This window comes from Hemitrygon akajei, chromosome 11 (assembly GCF_048418815.1).
Source record: "Hemitrygon akajei chromosome 11, sHemAka1.3, whole genome shotgun sequence".
Classification (NCBI taxonomy): Eukaryota; Metazoa; Chordata; class Chondrichthyes; order Myliobatiformes; family Dasyatidae; genus Hemitrygon; species Hemitrygon akajei.
Window position 1 is genome coordinate 41838002 of NC_133134.1, and position 19694 is coordinate 41857695.

Here is a 19694-nt window from a genome sequence, read left to right on the forward strand (position 1 = left end):
ACCCAACACCGAACCCTGCAGAACACCACTACTCACTGGCAGCCAACCAGAAAAGGATCCTTTTATTCCCAAGTGCTGCCTCTTACCGATCAGCCAATGCTCTAACCATGCCAGTAACTTTCCTGTACTACCATGGGCTCTTAACTTGGTAAGCTGTCTCATATGTGGCACCTTGTCATAGGCCTTCTGAAAATCCAAATATACAACATGCACTGCATCCCCTTTATTTATCCTACTTGAAATCTCCTCAAAGAATTCCAACAGGTTCATCAGGCAGGATTTTCCCTGAAGGAAACAATGCTGACTTTGTACTATCTTGACCTGTGTCACCAAGTACTCCATAACCTCATCCTTAACAATTGACTCCAACATCTTCCCAGCCACTGAGGTCAGGCTAACCAGTTTATAATTTCCTTTCTGCTGCCTTCCTCTTTCTTAAAGAGTGGAGTGAATTTGCAATTTTTCTGTCCTCTGGAACCATGCCAGAGTCCAATGATTCTTGAACGATCATTACTAATGTCTCCATAATCTCTACCACTACCTCTTTCCTCTGGTAGAACAACAAGTTCCTCTGGTCCAGGTGACATGCATCTTTATATCTTTCAGCTTTTTGAGCACCTTCTCCCTTGTAATAATAACTGCACTCACTTCTCTTCACTCACACCCTTGAACATCAGGCACACTGCTGGTGTCTTCCACAGTGAAGACTGATGCAAAATACTCATTTAGTTCATCTGCCACCTCCTTGTCCCCCGTTATTATTTCTCCGGCCTCATCTTCTAGCATGCCCAATTCTTTTTTCATTTTTATATACTTGAAAAAGCTTTTTTCCCATCCATCTTGATATTGTTTGCTAGCTTGCTTTCATATTTCATCCTTTCACTCCTAATGATTCTTTTAGTTGCTTTCCATAGGATTTTAAAGCTTCCCAATCCTCTATCTTCTGGTTAATTTTTGTTCCCCCCCCCCCCCCCCAGAAACTCATGCCATTGCTGCACTGCTGTCATCCCTGCCAGCATCTCCTTCCAATTTGCTTTCACATTTACATTAACTTTGACTTCTCTTGTCCGCCATGGCTGTACTATTTTGCCATTTGAGTATTTCTTTGTTTTTGGAATGCATCTATCCTGCACCTCCCTAATTTTTCCCAGAAACTCTCACCATTGCTGCTCTGCTGACATCCCTGCCAGCATCTCCTTCCAATTTACTTTGCCAACTCCTCTCTCATACCACTGTAATTTCCTTTACTCCACTGAAATACTGCTATGTCAGACTTCACTTTCTTCCAATCAAATCTCAAGTTGAACTTGATCATGTTGCGATATCTGCCTCCTAAGGGTTCCCTAATCTCCTCAGGTTCATTACATATTACCCAATTCAGAATAGCTGATCCATCCACTAGTAGGCTCAATGACAAGCTGCTCTAAAAACCATTCATAGACATTCAAGAAATTGACTGTTTTGAGATACATTACCAACCTGATTCTCCCAATCAACCTGCGTGTTAAAATCTCCCATGACTATCATAACATTGCCCTTCTGACACGTCTTTTCTATTTCCCTTTGTATCCTGTGGTCCTCATCCCAGCTACTTTTTGGAGACCTGTATATAACTGCCATCATGGTCCTTTTACCCTTGCAGTTTCTTAACTCAACCCACAAAGGTTCAACATTTTCTGATCCTATGTCACATCTTTCTAATGATTTGATGCCATTCTTCACCAGCAGAGCCACGCTGGTAAATACAGTCCAGTATCTGCACTCCTTTGGTTCATTTACAATCAAACAAAACAAAAGGTAGCATGTTGGTTGTCCACTGTATCCTGAAGAAGGGTTTCGGCCTGAAGAGTCACCTGTTTAGTCATTTCCTTAGACCTGCTGATGTTCCTCCAGCATTTTGTGTGTGCTGATCTGTACTAGGTGTCTATGCTAATTTTGCTCATTTACAGTTAATCAGAAGAATACAGCAGAGTGTTAGTTGTCCATTGTATCTGGTGATGTTGGTGAAGCACGTTCAGGAGAGTTTTTAGAATTGGAAAAGCCATTGCACAGTTCCATTCTCTCGACCTCAGTAGTCCAAGTCCAGTGGTACAAATAGGCATTACATGTTGTGGTCTTTCCTGGTTGCATTGGATAGCTGTAAGGTGCCTTATCATGCCATTTGCTCTCCATGAAGCATTGTAGAACCGCCTTCTTGGCTGCTGGATTGGATTTGCACAGTCTGCTGGAGCAGACTTCACGTGCTAGGCCAGGCATGTCCCCATTTCACTTGGGGTACAAGGACGACCTGTTGGAGTGGTGTGCAGAGCTGTGGCAAACAGCTACTTGGAGCCACAGCTGGGTGTTGACTGCTGGTGGGGACCAAAGGTGAGTGGATTGCCTCAGAAAAGACGTGACAAGCGCCTTCACCAGAGGTGCAATCCCTCCCTGGACACCCCAAACACTGCAGTGTACACTGGAATGAATTCTTCCATCAATACACAGTTTTATAGTACAGTTAAACACTAGTTGGTCTTTTTTTATACCTTTTTAACTATTTCCGGTCTTTAACTGCCAAAGACCATACATTGCGTACAATGCTCCTTTGGTCAACACCTTCTGGATAGATCTTGAAAGCATGTATTTCACTTCTTTTATTTCTTTTACCTTTGTTTTTTGTCTTGGATGTGATGCTGGAATTGTTGGAGCCTGTGATTTGCCGTTGGGAGATTATTTGGGCGTTCCAGTGCTCGGCAGTCTGCAAGAGGATTCTGGGAGGCAGAGGCAGCATGCGCGAACCTCATGGCGGGTAGGCTGCAGGACGGGGCATGAGCCGATGTTCGACTTCATTTCACCCATTAGAGCATCGAGGGAGATTGAAACAATGAGGCATATATGGAAGGTAAGACCAGCTGCCTGTCTTTTGATTGTTGAGGATCGCTCCGCTACACTACTGGAGAGGGTAAAGCCTGGCACTGTGCCCGGAGACAGGTGCCCAGGTTTTCTACGTTTTGGATGTGGACTTGGACTATAGACTTTTCCCAGTCTTAAAGTTTTTTTATATTCCGTGTTTTTCACCCAATCTTTCTCGTTTTTTTGTCGGCGGGGGGATTGGGGGGTCGATGTGCTGACGTTCTTTTTTTTGTGCAGGAGGAGGGATTTTGGGGGGTGGTATGCCTGTTCCATTTTTGTTCGTTTTTTTTTGTGCAGGGAGAGGGGATTTGGGGGTTGATGACCGTGCTGTCTTTCTTTTCTTTCTTGGTTTCATGGCTACCCAGAGAAGAAGAATTTCAGAGCTGTACACTTTGACAATAAATGAACCTTTGAATCTTTGATTCGCAAGAAACTTTGGCTAATTGGGGCAGCCATTTAATTGGGCCAAAATGTATTGGTCCTACTGTGTCCCAATTAACTGTAATAGATTTCATAGTGGATAAAGGACCTGTCATTGGTACAGCTTTGTGCTGCAGCCTCCATACCTCTAAATCAAGAGTTTGAAGTGGTAATCCCCAATTCCAACAATCTGTTTAAATAGAGATTCTGTAAGCAACAGGATAGAAATAGAAAATAGGACAGCAGCATCACAGATTGTGCCAATTTTATGTATTAATGTTTCCGTGAAATGCCTTGACATGTTTTATAGGATCAAATGTGCAGAACAGATTAGTATTGCAGTTATTTTGTTTATTGCCCATTATTAGCTAATGGTTGCAAAAATCACGGTGATAATTCAGGTCTGAATCCCGTTCCAAAACAACTGAATTGTAATGTCAAAAGACACATTGATTCACCTTCCATTCTTCAGCATGTTCTCGTTGATTTTTACCAATTTTTATTGATCCACCATAGAAAGCGTTCTGTCTGCATGCATATTGGCTTAATCCGGCAACTGCTCTGCACGTGACCGCAAGATACTGCAGAGAGTTGTAGACACAGCTCAGCACATCACAGAGCAGTATGCAAAACAAGCTATAATAATAAACCAATGCAAATTTACATTTCACTGGATAATCCAAGCAAAATGTAAAACCGGTTTGGGAGGCAGTGATGAATTTGCTTTTAGCAAAAATCGCAGGAACAAATCTGTTTGCTTTTGTCCTCCATGAAAAAGTTTGTAGCCTTCTCTTTTTTCCTGATTATCTATCTGATGATTAGTTACACTACCCAAGATCCCATCTCTCTGAAAGCCCTGAGTGGAAGTCAGCTCATCAAGGACAGAAAGACAGTCAAAACAACACTTCTTCTCAGCCATGATGGTGCCCTTGACAATGAGCACGCCTGACTCCACCCCACTCCAATTCTACCTTGCTACCACCCCCAGCAGCGAGACGTCGAAAAGGTCACGTGGCAACTAAGAATATTCACAATCTGTCCTCCCACTTCTGGACAGTGGAGGGCATGTCAGGGAAGGTCAGGAACACCATAATCATGACCACCTTTAAGAAACGAGAGAAATGCAACTGCACTAACTGCAGATTGTGTTATCTACCACAGGTAAAGATATATTCGAGGTCCTCGTCAGCTAGTGGCCAAAGAGCTACTCCTCAAATTGAAGTGCGGAATCAGTGTGGCATGATCTTCACTGGCTTGGATAGGAATGCAGGGAGCAGCACCAACCACTGTGTCCGACCTCATTAAAGCTATTGACTCGGTCACTCTGTACAGACAGTGGAACAGCTTCCTGCAGAAACTCATCTCTACTTTCTGCTTGCATCATGATGTCACACGAACCGCTGTGAGAAATCCGACAGCAGGTGAGGCGTCAGAGTGAGTAACAGACCCAAACTCAGTACACACCTGTGCCATTGTAACACCATCTCCCCTGCCACAACCCTGCACTTCAACACCAACAAGTTTCCTACTGGAGAGGACCAAATTTACAGGGACACAAGCTGACCTGTAATTTAGTGACTGAGGTTGGGATGATTTTGGTTCTGTAACCGAGATGACAAAAGATTGAACAGGCTGCGGTGATCCAGGTTTAATCCTGACCTTGGGTAGTGATTGTGCTTTGTTTGCATATTTGCTTCACACTCTGTGCATGTTAGCCATGCGTCCATTACCTCCTAAGCTGACTGGTCATGCTATCTGACCAGTGTAAATTGCCCCTAGTGTAAGTGAATGGCAGGGGAACCTGGGAATATCCAAGCGAAAGTACGTTGCTCAGAGAAACAGACCCGTTGGGCCAAATGGCATCCTCCTTGGTCACTGAGAAATATTACAGTTTCCCACTTGTCCTCTAGACAAACACCAGTCTGGCTGAAAATTAGTCATAAAAACAGATAGAGAAAAGGGTCGTAGAAATGACAGCCTTGGGTGGACCCCAGTCTGGACCAGAATTGGATCTTTGTGGACCAATCGTTTGCATGCCATCGTGCAGTAGATATAAGATAGCAATGAGTTTCTGGGACAGCCAGAGTTGAGGATTCTCCACAATACTACTTGTTTGACAGGCAAAAGAGATCACTGCAGCAGCTGATGCTGCATTCCATAGTTCTGGAATTTTGTGCAGAGAAGATCAGATCCATTTATACCTCTTAGTAACAGAATATACACTGCAACTCTGGAAGGGAGTCTTCAGTTGTTGCAAATGGCTGTTGAGAAGAACCCTTGCCGTGATTTCCCAATGGCAGATAGTAAGGAGGGCTCTCCGTGATCAATGCAATTGGATATTGTTTTCTTGAAGACAGTGTCTTCATATATTGCATTCTCTACATGCAATGCATCCTCTAGAATTGTTAGACCAAGCACAGTTTAGGTTAGTGCTTTGCAGAATGCCCATCAGGTCAGAAGAAGCAAGACAGAGCTTCCAGTTTGCCTTCACCAAAATCCTTCAAAATCCATTCTGATGTAGCTCAACATGAGAATGGCTTGCAAGGAAGTAAGCGGGGGAATAGGAATTCTATGGAATTCCTGAGTTGGAATGGGCTCAACAAAACTGCACCCCATTTTTAAAAACTGGAATCAGCACTGAGTTCAACAACATCTGTAGCTGAATCTGTTGCTCTTCCAGATCCACCCTGTTTCTTTCCTTGGCTTCTGCCCACCTCCTATTACCTTGCATCACTTCCCTTTTCAATCGCTTCTACGTGTCATTCCAGCGATCTTTCCTATTGTTCCTTCCTCTCTGTCTCGTTTCCTCCATCTCCAACTTATTCCAGTGACTGATTATTAACACTCTTTTTCTCTCACTTTCTTAAGGCACAGAAGGCCATTCAGCCCACTGCATTTGTCCCAGCTCTAAGAACATTCCCATAAATCTCATTTCCCCCCTCCAATTTCCTTGTATGCTTTCCTTTCTCCCAAGACGGTAACTCCCCACTCATTCTTCTCCCAACCCCTTATATTGGGAGTAATTTATAATGGACAAATAATCTATGAGCCATCATGACATTGATGTGGGAAGGAAACTGGAGCACCCACATTATCACAGGGAGAGCATGCAATCTCCACACAAACAATACTTGAGGTCAGGAAATATCCTGGGTCACATGACCTGAGGCAACAGCAATATCTACTGTGCCATCGTCCTGCCCTCCTGATATGCAACATATAACAAGAACTTTTAATTTTATTTTGGTTTGGTAATAAATCTGTGAAGTGTTTGGTGTATTTCTTTAAATAGCTATTTTTAACCCAAGTTGAAACAGATGACTGAGGTACCTCATAAAGTCAATATCGTCTGTCCACCAGGAGAGGGCACCATACCTCAGTCTTAGCAATGACTATTGGTTTTAAGTACCAAGTGGCTTCTTCAATTTAGTAAAAACCACAGTCTTAAGCAAATAGCAATCAAAATCAACATTGACAACAAATAAATCACAACAAGTGGCTCCCGCAGTCTATACTTTTAATGGGATTTTCGGGAATGATTGCTCAAAAACATATAAGGTCCAGAACTGTCAGTATATCTTTCTGAAAATTATTTTATTAAACTGACTATTGATTTAAACTGTTAATTCTATACTCCAATTGTTGCACCCTGTGTTCATTGCTTGAAATGCTTGCCATGAGTTTGAGTGAAATACATTAGCAATCCACACTAATCAGATAGTGTCCAAAATTGTTTTTATGTAATGTCCTTATCGAGGTTTTACAGATTGTTCCTACTGTTGAAATGTAGGGATATAATTCTCTGATTCTACAGAAAAGCTTTGGTGCCATCCTGACTCCTTTAAAATGTGGAATTGCTGGAAATTAGGGAGTTCTGTTTTTAGAACTAAACCGAGCGCAGGGACTGGGATTGAACCGTAGGAGGATATGCACAAACATAATTAAACACTCCTCAGGACACTGCGACTGCTGTGTCACTGGGCGGATAACAATGTGGACTCAGCGTTTGGTAGTGTTAAGAACATCTCTTGGAGCTGCATATGCCTGATCATTAGCCCCAAGAAAGATCAGAGATTTATGCCCTTAATGGATTTCTGTGGCTTGATGCCCTTCTTTCCCCTCTGAATCTGAGATGAGTTTGTAAAGGTTAACAGCCTGAAAGGCTTTGCTGTCTGCGACTGTGTCTAAACAATCCACGTAGGAAGTTGAAAGTATTTCTTATTTGCCCAAATTGCAAGGACTCAAAGAAACAACATTGGTTAGTGCATGGATTACCTCCTGGTTCAGTTAGTAAGTAATGTTGCCCGGTACTAGTTATGGTGGACTGATTTTGATCACAATGGTGATTTGGAGAGGAATTTTCTGAGTGGGTTTTCCTCAGTCTGTGTTTCTCTGATTTACCTCTCCAGGAATATTATCTGGTTCAGGAGATGGGAGCTGAGGGAAGTGTCCATGCCAATGCCATGGTTGTTAGAGTTGGAGAAAAGTTGGATGGACTTTTCCTACCCATCAATTTTGTATGTTAGTGGATTTTTACTAATAATCAAATTCCTTGGTGAATGAAACAGAGATATTGTACTTCTTACCGGTGTTGTTTTTATAAACAGATCCTTCTTTTAACCACTATATTTCGGAAAAGAGTGTAAATTAGATTTAAAAAGCACCTTTCGCATGTGATACCAGTGCACAGGATCTGAGTAGCTATTTATAGATGGTTAGGGTGTTTTAAAATAGGAAGTTGTATAATGATAAAATAGCAAATCTTTGAAGGAAAGAAAAATGCATTTAATCTAAAGCAACCAGGAAATCACAGGTAAAGACATTATGAATATGGCAAATTCAATGAACAACAGAGCGCTTACTAAGCAGAATTATTTATTATAGGAAAGAGATGATGTTCTTTGTCCAACAAACAGTTATTCATTAGGATTGAATTGATTGCTTTCTATCTGACTGAAGTCTAAAATGCATTATAACATGATTTTGGTTAGACTTCAAAGTCACTTTTCAATTTTCCAAAGTTTCCTTATTCAGGAAAAGAAATGCTCAGCAGAATGACAGAATGGCGATTTTGATTATTATTGCTTATAGTTTGCAGTAATGCATCAGTGATTGGAGAGCCCACGGCCTTCACCTTGCAGAGCAAGTCAGTGCCAGATCAACAGATGGTCTTTAATAATTATTATTGCTCTTCTGAATGAGTCAGTGGTTTTCTCCACTGCTTCAGAGATCAGGGATAATGCACAGCTCAACAGCTCAAGGAGGGGCTTACCTCATACAATGAGGAACCTAGGGAGATGGCAGTTAAGATTAGCTCCTTAGTACACTGGGGACTTCAGTTGACAGATTGTGAGGTTCCTGTTCCTTCAACTTTGGCAAGAAGGAACCTTGGGTGATCTGAAGCAGTTGCTGGACTGCAGGAACTGAGGAAGCTCATGTTGCTTTGCAATAAGAATGGCTGAAACACTGGTGTGGTTCATTAATCAGACCTCATCGGCTCCACTTATATTACACACAGGGAAGTATGGGAAAGGATGGAATTCGCAGGGCTCTGGGGGGAGGAGGGAAGTAGGTTCATCCGAATTGCTTTTACACGGACTCAGCAAACCAGTCTCCCATACTTCAACAGTTTCTGATTCTCTAACAAATTTAGGACTGATCGAAGTAACCCATAATCACTAATTTAATATAGGTAATACAGTAACCAATTTTCACTCATTCTGAAAACAAATAGCAACAAAGAGATTAATGAAATAATCTGACCACGTCAAGGGCTAAATATTGGCTTCTTTATCTGAGATATTTTCACCTGTGATTTCCAGGTCTCTTTTAAGTTAATTTGATATACTTTGAATTTGCAAATTATCTTTAGTAATCCTGATTCAAGATGGCTCATATTTTGTAACTGGCTCTTAAATTCCTTTGTATTAGTACAGCGAGAAAATGGCCTTCATTATTCACATCATTTTATTCTATTTTGGGAGAAGGTTCTTTAATCTTCTTTGAAGATGTATGATAGCATATTTTACATAATTAATGTTCCTTCTGAAAGTCTGCATCTCCAACAGCTAAGTGTTACATTGAAAGCACCCTGACAATTATGATTATTGAGTGGATCAAACTTTGAAATTGAGCCAAGACTATTGACACCACGCATTAGCTGGCTCTATGCTCAAGCTTGCTGTGGACCATCGTCTCCTGGATTTATGTCACCAATAATTAAATAAATACAAAATGTGGCTTTTTCACAAGTCAAGCACAAAAACAGGAAATATGTTTATTTGGCTACAGACAGCAAAATAGTTCTGTTCAAGCAGATTCCGCCACTCAGCTGCTGATGACAGTAGGTTCTGCAAGAAAATAAATCCATATTAATGTACACCACAGAAAGCAGTACCAACATCTCCCTAATCATAGGCACTAATGACATACTAGATTTAACCTTCCAAATCACTACTGACATGCTAACTCTCTTTGTTCATAACCCACGACAAGCCAAGACAGCAGACTAGCTTCTGCCTCTCCAGCTCACTGGGACCACATTCTCTGCTGTCTAACCAATCACACCCATCTGATCATCCACAGGGATTTCTCAAACTGCTCCATTCTATTTCCTCCAGCTCCCCACTTCTTCATTTACATGCTACCACTTACTCACATTAGCTGAAAACATAGACATTGATGACACCAAGAGCTACAATTCCACTCATCTCTATAATCAGTTTGCTCCGCCAAAGCCAAGTGTGGATGAGCAGAAATTTCCTCGATTTATATATTGTGAAATGTAAAGCCCATTGTCTTTGATCACCACCATAAGCTCAGTCTCCTGCAAGTGGAGCGGCCATTGTGTGACTGGACCAGTGTTAGAGCGGGAGGGCTTTGGTTCATCAGGTTTCGGCATGAACAGGCTTGGACGAGGTGTGTGCCTGCATTTGGTATGTTTCTTGTTCTTCATTCCTCATTCTTCATCTGTTAGTGCCTAGTTAGAGCAGTGAGAATGGCTCCAGGGTCTGTGTTGTGTTCTTTGTGAGAGATGTGGGAATTCGGGGAGACCTTCAGCTTCCCAACCATATTTGCATGAGGTACACTTGATGGCCTTCAGCTCATGCAGGAAACCAAAGAGATGATTGACAGGAGCTACAGGCAGGTAGTCACTCCTCAGTTGCAGGAGGCAGGTAAATGGGTGACTGTCGGGAAATGGGCAGCCAGTCCATCGTACCCCTCATCGATAAGTAAACTGTTTTGGATACTGTTGAGGGGGGCAGCCTGTGGGGAGGGAACCACAGTGACTGATTCTCTGGTACTGAGTCTGGCAGTGTGGCTTAGAAGGGAAGTGGGGGAGAGATGGACTGCTGTAGTGATAGGGGATTCCCCAGTTAGACAGGTAGACACGACACTCCGTAGACACGATAGAGACACCTGGATGTTATGTTGCCTCCCAGGTGCCAGGATCAGGGACATCTCAGATCAGGTCTGCGATGTTCTACATGGGGAGTTTAAGCTAATTTGGTGGGGTGGGAGCCAGAAGTCTTGGTACATATTGGCTCCAACGGCATAAGTAGGAACACCAAGGAGGTCTTAAAGAGAGAATTTAGAGAGCTAGGGAGAAAGCGGAAAAACAGGACCTACAGGGTCACAATCCCTAGACTGCTGTCTGCGCCATATGCCAGTGAGGGTAAGAACAGGATGATGTGGCAGATGAATGTGTGGCTGAGAAACTGGTGCAGAGGGCAGGGTTTCAGATTTCTGAATCATTTTGTACAAAAGGGACGAGTTACACCTGAACACGAGGGAAAAATATCTTTGCAGGTAGGTTTGTTAGAACTGTAGGGGAGAGCTTGCACTAAGGTGGCAAGGGGGTGGGAGCTAGAGTGATAAGGCTGTTGGTTTACAAACAGAGGCAGTGTGTAGTGAGACTGCCAGAAAGAACAGACAGGTGATAGGGCAAAATTGCAGTCAGTAGGATGCGTTACAGAATAAAAGGGGTTGCAGTCAAAAAGTGTGACAGATACAGGGCTGAAGATGTTATATTTCAATACACAAAGTATATGGAATAAGGTAAAGGATCTTGTAGTGCAGTTAGAGACCGCCAGGTATGACTTTGTGGGCATCACTGAGACATGGCTGAAAGAAGATTATAGTTGGGGGCTTAACATCCAAGGAAATGCATTATATCAAAAGGACAGGCAGTAGGCAGAGGGACAGGGCTCTGTTCTTAAACAATAATGAAATCAACTCCTTAGAAAAAGGTGACATAGGATCAGAAGATGTAGGATCCTTGTGGGTAGAGATAAGAAACTGCAAACATAAAAAGACCCTGATAGGAGTTATGTACAGGCCTCTGAACTGTAGCCAGGATGTGGGCTACAAATTACAACAGGTGATGGAAAAGGTATGTTAAAAGGACAATGCTACAATAGTCATGGGAGATTTCAATATGCAGGTAGATTGAGGAAATCAAGTGGTGATGGATCTTGAGAGTGAGAGTTTGTAGAATCCCTATGAAGTGGCTTTTTTAGCTGAGCTCACTAGGGAAAAGGCAATTCTGGAATGGGTGTTGTGCAATGATCCAAATTTAATTAGGGAGCTTAAGGTAAAGGAACCCTTAGGAAGCAGTGATTATAATATGATAGAATTCACCCTGCATTTTGAGAGGGAGAAGATCAAGTCAGATGTATCAGTATTACTGTGGAGTAAAGGGAATTACAGAGGCATGGGAAAGGAGCTGGATGAAGTTGATTGGAAGGACACTAGCTTGGATGACAGCAGAGCAGCAGTGACTGGAGTTTCTGGGAACAATTCAGAAGGCACAGGATAGATACATCCCAAAGAACGAGAAGTATTCTAAAGGCAATTGTGGCTGACAAAGGAAGTCAAAGCCAACAAACAAACAAAAGAGAGCAAAATTTAATGGGAAATTAAGAAACTTTTAAAAACCAACAGAAGGTAACTAAAAAGCCAAAAGGAGTTTAAAGATGAAATATGAATGTAAGCTAGCTAATAATATCAAAGAGGATACCAAAGGTTTTTTCATATATATAAAGAGTGAAAGTGGACATTGGACCACTGGAAAAGATGCTGGAGAGCTCGTAATGTGGGACAAGGAATTTGCAGATGAACTAAATAAATATTTTGCATCATTCTTCACTGTGGAGGGCACTAGCAGTACGCCAGAAATTTGTGTGTGTCAGGGGTCAGAAATGAGTGCAGTTGCTATTACTAGAGAGAATGTGCTTGGGAAACTGAAAGATCCGAAGGTAGTTAAGTCACTTGGACCAGATGGACTACATCCCAGGGTTCTGAAAAAGGGAGCTGAAGGCATTAGTAATGATCTTTCAAGAATCAATTGATTCTGGCATGGTTCTGGAGGAATTGAAAATGCAAATGCCACTTCACTCTTCAAGAAGGAGGGAGGTAAAAGAGAAGAAATTATAGGCCACCTGGTTTTTCCTCAGTGGTTATTAACATGTTGGAGTCAATTGTTAAGGATGTAGTTTAGGGGTACCTCAAGGCACATGATAAAATAGGCTAAAGTTAGCATGGTTTCCATAAGAGAAAATCTGCCTGACAAATCTGTTGGAATTCTTTGAGGAAATAACAAGCAGGATAGACAAAGGAGAATCAGTAGATGCTGTGTACTTGGATTTTCAATAGGCCTTTGACAAGGTGCCATACTTGAGGCTGCTTAACAAGATAAGAACCCATGTATTACAGAAAAGGTATGGTTAAAACACTGGTTGACTAGCAGAAGACACAGAGTGGGAATAAAGGGAGCCTTTTCTGATTGGCTGCTGGTGACTAGTGGTGTTCCGCAGTGGCCAGTGTAGGGACCGCTTCTTCTTACGTGGTATCTCAATGATTTGGATGATGGAATTGATGGCTCTGTGGCCAGGTTTGTGGACAATATGAAGGTAAGTGGACAGGCAGATAGTGTTGAGGAAGCAGAGAGTCTGCAGAAGTACTTAGACAGATTAGGAGAATGGACATTGAAATGCAAATGGAATATAGTGTTGGGAATTGTATGGTCATGCACTTTGGTAGAAGGACAAAAAGCATTGGCTATTTTCTAAACAGGGAGAAAATTCAAAAATCCAAGGTGCAAAGGGATTTGGGAGTGCTCATGCAGGATTCCTTAAAGGTTAATTGCAGGTTGAGACAGTGGTGATGAAGACAAATGCAACGTTAACATTAATTTCAAGAGGACTAGAATATAAAAACAAGATGCAATGCTACGGCTTTATAAGACACTGGTGAGGCCTCACTTGGAGTATTGTGAGTAGTTTTGGTCCTCTTATTTAAGAAAGGATGTGCTGACATTGGTGAAGGTTTACAAGAATGATTCTGGGAATGAAAGGCTTATCATATGAGAAGCATTTGATGGCTTTGGGCCTGTACTCACTGGAATTCAGAAGAATAAAGGGGGGATCTCATTGAAGCCTATGAAATGTTGAAAGGCCTAGGTAGAGTGGATGTAGAGAGGATGTTTCCTGTGATGGGGGAGTCTGATACCAGAGAGCACAGCCTCAGAATAAAGGAGCGACCATTTAGAATGGAGATGAGGAGGAATTTCTTTTGCCGGGGTGGTGAATCTGTGGAATTTGTGGCCATAGTCAGCTGTGAAGGATAAGTCATTGGGTGTATATAAGGTGAAGATTGATCGGATCTTGATTAATCAGGGTGTGAAATTTTACGGGGAGAAGGCAGGAGAATGGGGTTGAGAAGGAAATAGATCACCATGATGAAATAGCAGAGTAGACTCAATGGGCAGAATGGCCTAATTCTACTCCTATGTGCTATGGTCTTGTGATCCTGGTCACTGACTCAATCTTCTCAGTTTGGCAATGGTCTACGACTGAATCAAGCCACGTACTCAACCTCATAACTGAGATTGCCTATTTATATAATTCTCGTTCACTCCTTCATGGGATGTGAAGAATGGTTTAGCAATAATAGAAATCTGATAATGGAGGAATTTGAAAGCTAACAAGAGGTTATATGTAAAGGTGTGAAGTTTGATAAATTAGTTTTTTGAGCTGTAGGCACGAGGATTCCAATATTGCAGTAACATTGGAGATCTTTATCATGGAAAGGGAAGGATAGAACTGACTATAGAACATTCAGGAATGAGCTGGAAGGTCTTTACTGGTGAACAGCAAGAACTAATCCAAAAAACGTTATTATAACACTGGAAAAGGATGATGCTGAGCAGCTGAAGTCAAACTAGAATTACGGAACAGTAGATGAGCTTTGTATTCTTGATTGTGCACACGATAAACAAATTTTCGGACACGTTAGGGAAAAATTCAAGAATGACAGATGATGGATAGATTCCAGCTCTCCTAACATACTGTAGGTCAGGAGTAGTGACTGTGTAACCAATAAATAGAGGGAAATTCCTGGAGTGTACTATATAAAAGAGAACGTCCTTGATCATTGTATTTCTGCCCCATCAGGACGAGAGACAGTGCTAGCCCTAGTTCTGTGGACTGAATGGAGTAGTGTGTTATAAGGGCAAACTGTTAGCTTAATATCATAAAATTGATATTACCATAGTCAGTATACAATCAAGTACAAAACAAAAACTGACACATGGATCAAACAATTTTGAATGAGGTTAGAGGCGACATTGGATGCACGGCAGCTCTGGCAGGGTCTGCAAGACATTACTTCCTACAAAGCAAAACCCTACTGCATGGATATCAGTGATGCTTCACTACCAGATGAACTCAATGCCTTCTATGCCTGATTTGAAAGGGAGAGTATAACTACAGCTGTGAAGATCCCTGCTGCACCTGATGACCCTGTGATCTCTGTCTCAGAGGCCGATGTTAGGCTGTCTTTAAAGAGAGCGAAACCTCACAGTGCGGAAGGTCCCGACAGATATTTGGTAAGGCTCTGAAAACTTGAGCCAGCCAACTGGTGGGAGTATTCAAGGACATTTTCAACCTCTCACTGTTATGGGTGGAAGTTCCCATTTGCTTCAAAAAGGCAACAATTATACCAGTGCCTAAGAAGAATAATGTGAGCTGCCTTAATGACTATCGCCCAGTAGCACTCACATCTACAGTAATGAAATGCTTTGAGAGGTTGGTCATGACTAGACTGAACTCCTGTCTCAGCAAGGACCTGGACCCATTGCAATTTCCCCATTGCTACAGTAGGTCATCGGCTGAAGTAATCTCAATGGCTCTTCACACGGCCTTCGACCACTTGGACAATACAAACACCCATATCAGGATGCTGTTCATTGACTATAGTTCAGCATTTAACACCATCATTCCCACAATCCTGATTGAGAGGTTACAGAACCTGGGCCTCTGTACCTCCCCCTGCAATTGGATCCTTGACTTCCTAACCGGAAGATCACAATCTGTGCAGATTGGTGATTATATCTCCTCCTCGCTGATGATCAACACTGGCGCACCTCAGGGGTGTGTGTTTAGCCCACTGCTCTACTCTTTCTATATCTATGACCATGTGGCTAGGCATAGCTCAAATACCATCTATAAATTTGCTGACAATACAACCATTGTTGGTAGAATCTCAGTTGGTGACGAGAAGGCATGCAGGAGTGAGATATGCCAACAAGTGGAGTGGTGCTGTAGCAACAACCTGGCACTCGACGTCAGTAAGATGAAAGTGCGGATTGTGGACTTCAGGAAGGGTAAGACGAAGGAACACATACCAATCCTCATAGAGGGATCAGACGTGGAGAGAATGAGCAGCTTCAAGTTCCTGGGTGTCAAGATCTCTGAGGATCTAACCTGGTCCCAACTTATCAATGCAGTTATAAAGAAGGCAAGGCAGTGGCTATACTCCATTAGGAGTTTGAAGAAACTTGGTATGTCAACAAAAACACTCAAAACTTCTATTGATGTACTGTGGAGAGCATTCTGACAGGCTGCATCACTGTCTAGTGTGTGTGTGGGGTGGGGGGGCTACTGCACAGGACTGTAAGAAACTGCAGAGGGTTGGAAATGTAGTTGACTCTATCTTGAGTACTATATACGCAGGACATCTTCCAGGAGCAGTGTCTCAGAAAGGCAGCGTCCATTATTAAGGACCTCCAGCACCCAGAGCATGCCCTTTTCTCACTGTTACCATCAGGTAGGAGGTACAGAAACCTGAAGGCACACACTCAGTGATTCAGAAACAGCTTCTTCCTGTCTGCCATCTGATTCCTAAATGGACATTGAACCCGTGAACACTACCTCAGTTTTTTAATATATATTATTTCTGTTTTTTGCATGTTTTAAAATCTATTCAATATATGGATGCTGTAATTGATTTTCTTACTTATTTATCATTAGTTTTTTCTTCTATATTGCGTATTGCATTGAACTGCTGCTGCTGCTAAGTTAACAGATTTCACTACATAAGCCGGTGTTAATAAACCTGATTCTGATTCTGAAACTCATTGAAGCCGAATTGACCCAGATGGACCCAAGTCAAAAATTTACAGGGAAAACAGTAACTGAAAATTTCCTTTACGAAACCAAATTTCTACTCTTGTCAAATTCACATTGCTACCCTGTTCACAAATTCCTCTCCCAGGTTGATATTCTCATCCTCATAAATAACCTCATCTTTGTGTGCAGCAAATACAGTATCTTCTGTGTTAAATAGTGAGGAATCAAACCAAGTTAAATTTTAAAAGCACAACTATGCAGTAGTGACATTGAATAAGGAAAATCATCCCGACAACAACACATTTAAAAATATTCCATTGATATCTCTAAAGCGCAATTCTCACAATACAACCCTTTCAGAAATGGAACATTGTTGCCATGATAGTCTTACATTTCTAATCTTACTCCACTAGAACTTTCACTTTGTCAGTGAGAGGCCTGATGGAACGCTGTGATTGACGGTTTGATGAAAGAGAAAATGTTCAACCTTCGTATGGCACAGTAAGGTATAACCTCACTGACTCCCACAGTCACCTTGATTGCACTTCTCACTTGGTTTCCAATAAGTCTATTCAATTCAAATAGCTTTTCATCTTTGCTACATCATTTCTGAGTCACAACATTTCCAAACATCTCTTCCTTTGTCCCCTTCACCATTGTTGATGGGACCTTAATTCAGCTTTCCCAGTCCTTTCGCTTTCTTCCTACAACCGGGATACAGTTTCTGTTTTCCTCAACAGCCCCACACCGGTCATTTTCTGCCTCTTCCATTGTGTTGCATTTATTTCCCTCTCCTTCCCTTTGAGAAAGAAAAAAAGGGATTCTTCCCTCTAGGACATCCAGTTCATTTGTTGGTCACCACCAATTCCTCCTCTCCCCGAAGTAGCCTCCCATGCAAAAGCAGGAGATGTAACATCTGCCTTTATACTTCCTGCTATCTAAGGTTTCAGACTTCCTTCATTATAAAAGAGTGACTCAACAGCACTTTCAATCCACTGCTTATTGCACTGTCTGTTCATCGTTGTAAGACTCCGATTCGCACTGGCTGACCTCCTTTAGTGTGACACCAAGTTTCTAGCTGATTCGCTGCCCTGTTTGCTCCCCGACTTCTCTTATTGTCGTTCCGGAGAAGGATGGTGAAACCTTGAGGACCAGGCACAGGACAGCTTGGTTTTCTGGAGGACGCTCCCTGAGGGTGTGCTGGCGGTTTGCTGGCCATCGTAAATCGTGTGAGTGAGTGAGTGGCAAGAGCCAAAGGAGAGTTGGTTGAAGTGTGAGAATAAACTGCAGTGTTGAAGGGGAGAAAGGTAACAGAGACTATTCAGATTTCTCCTTTGGGAGCTCGACTGGACCCAACGACCTCCTCTCATGCTGTATTTTGTTCACTACACAATAAAATGGTTGCAGTGAGTCACACATCCCGTCTCATCTCCAACATGCTGACTGGTACAGTGCAGCTGAGAAATACCTCTGATAATATTTCTGCTGTTCCCATTTATCTCTCCTCAACAGCCATCCTGTGTTTCTTTACTTAATCTTCCTGGTTCCTTTGCATTTCTGTCCCTTTCATCATGTAATCAATGCCATCTTTCACTCTGTCACTAAGTGCTCTTTTCCCCCACCTTCTGCCCAACCAACCACTTTCTACAGGGGCACGATTGAGAGCGTCCTGACTGGCTGCATCACTGCCTGGTATGGGAACTGTACTTCCCTCAATCGCAGGACTCTGCAGAGAGTGGTGTGGACAGCCCAGCGCATCTGTAGAGGTGAACTTCCCACTATTCAGGACATTTATAAAGACAGGTTTGTAAAAATGGCCCAAAGGATCATTGGGGACCAGAATCACCCCAACCACAAACTGTTCCAGCTGCTACCATCCGGGAAACAGTACCGCAGCATAAAAGCCAGGCCCAACAGACTCCGAGGCAGCTTCTTCCACCAGGCCAACAGACTGATTAATTCATGCTGACACAACTGCTTTTCTGTGTTATATTGACTGTCCTGTCGTACATACTATTTATTATAAATTACTAGAATTGCACATTGCACATTCAGATGGAGACGTAACATAAAGATTTTTACTCCTCATGTATATGAAGGATGTAAGTAATAAAGTCAATGCAATTCAATTCACTCTCACACCATAGATATTTTCAGCCTCTGCTTGCTTAAATTAAAAACAGCCAGAGTTGTTTCCTTGGATTTTCAGAAGGCCTTTAAAAAGGTGCCACACACGAGGCTGCTAAATGAGATAGGAGCCCATGGTATTGCAAGAAACATACTAGCTAGCATGGACAGAATTAGCTGACCGGCAGAAGGCGAGGAGTGGGAATTGAAGGGGCCTTGCTGCTGGTGAGGAGAGATGTTCTGCAGGAGTTGGTGCTGGATCCACCACTTTTCACCTTGTATGTTAATGATCTGGATGATGGAATCGATGGCGTTGTGACAAAGTTTATGGATGATATGAAGATAGGTGGAGGGGTAGGTGGTGCTGAGGAAGCAATGCGATTGCAGCAGTACTTCGACAAATTTGAAGAATGGGCAAAATAGTGGTAGATGGAATACAGTGTACAATAATGTACAATTATGTACAATAATGCGTTTTGGTAAAAGGAACGATAGTGCAGAATATTATCTAAATGGGCAGAAAGTTCAAAGGTCAGAGGTGCAGAGGAACTTGGGAGTCCTTATGCAAGACTCCCAGAGGATTAATTTACAGGTTGAATCTGTGATAAAGAAGGCAACTGCAATGTTGGCATTTATTTCAAGGGGAATAGAATATAAAAACAAGGAGGTTATGCTGAGCCTTTATAAGACACTATTAAGGCCGCACTTGGAGTATTGTCAACAATTTTGGGCCCCTTATCTCAGAAAGGATGTATTGTCATTGGAGAGAGCCCAGAGGAGTTTCACAAGGATGATTCCAGAAATGAAGGGGTTAACATATGAGGAGCGTTTGGCAGTTTTGGGCCT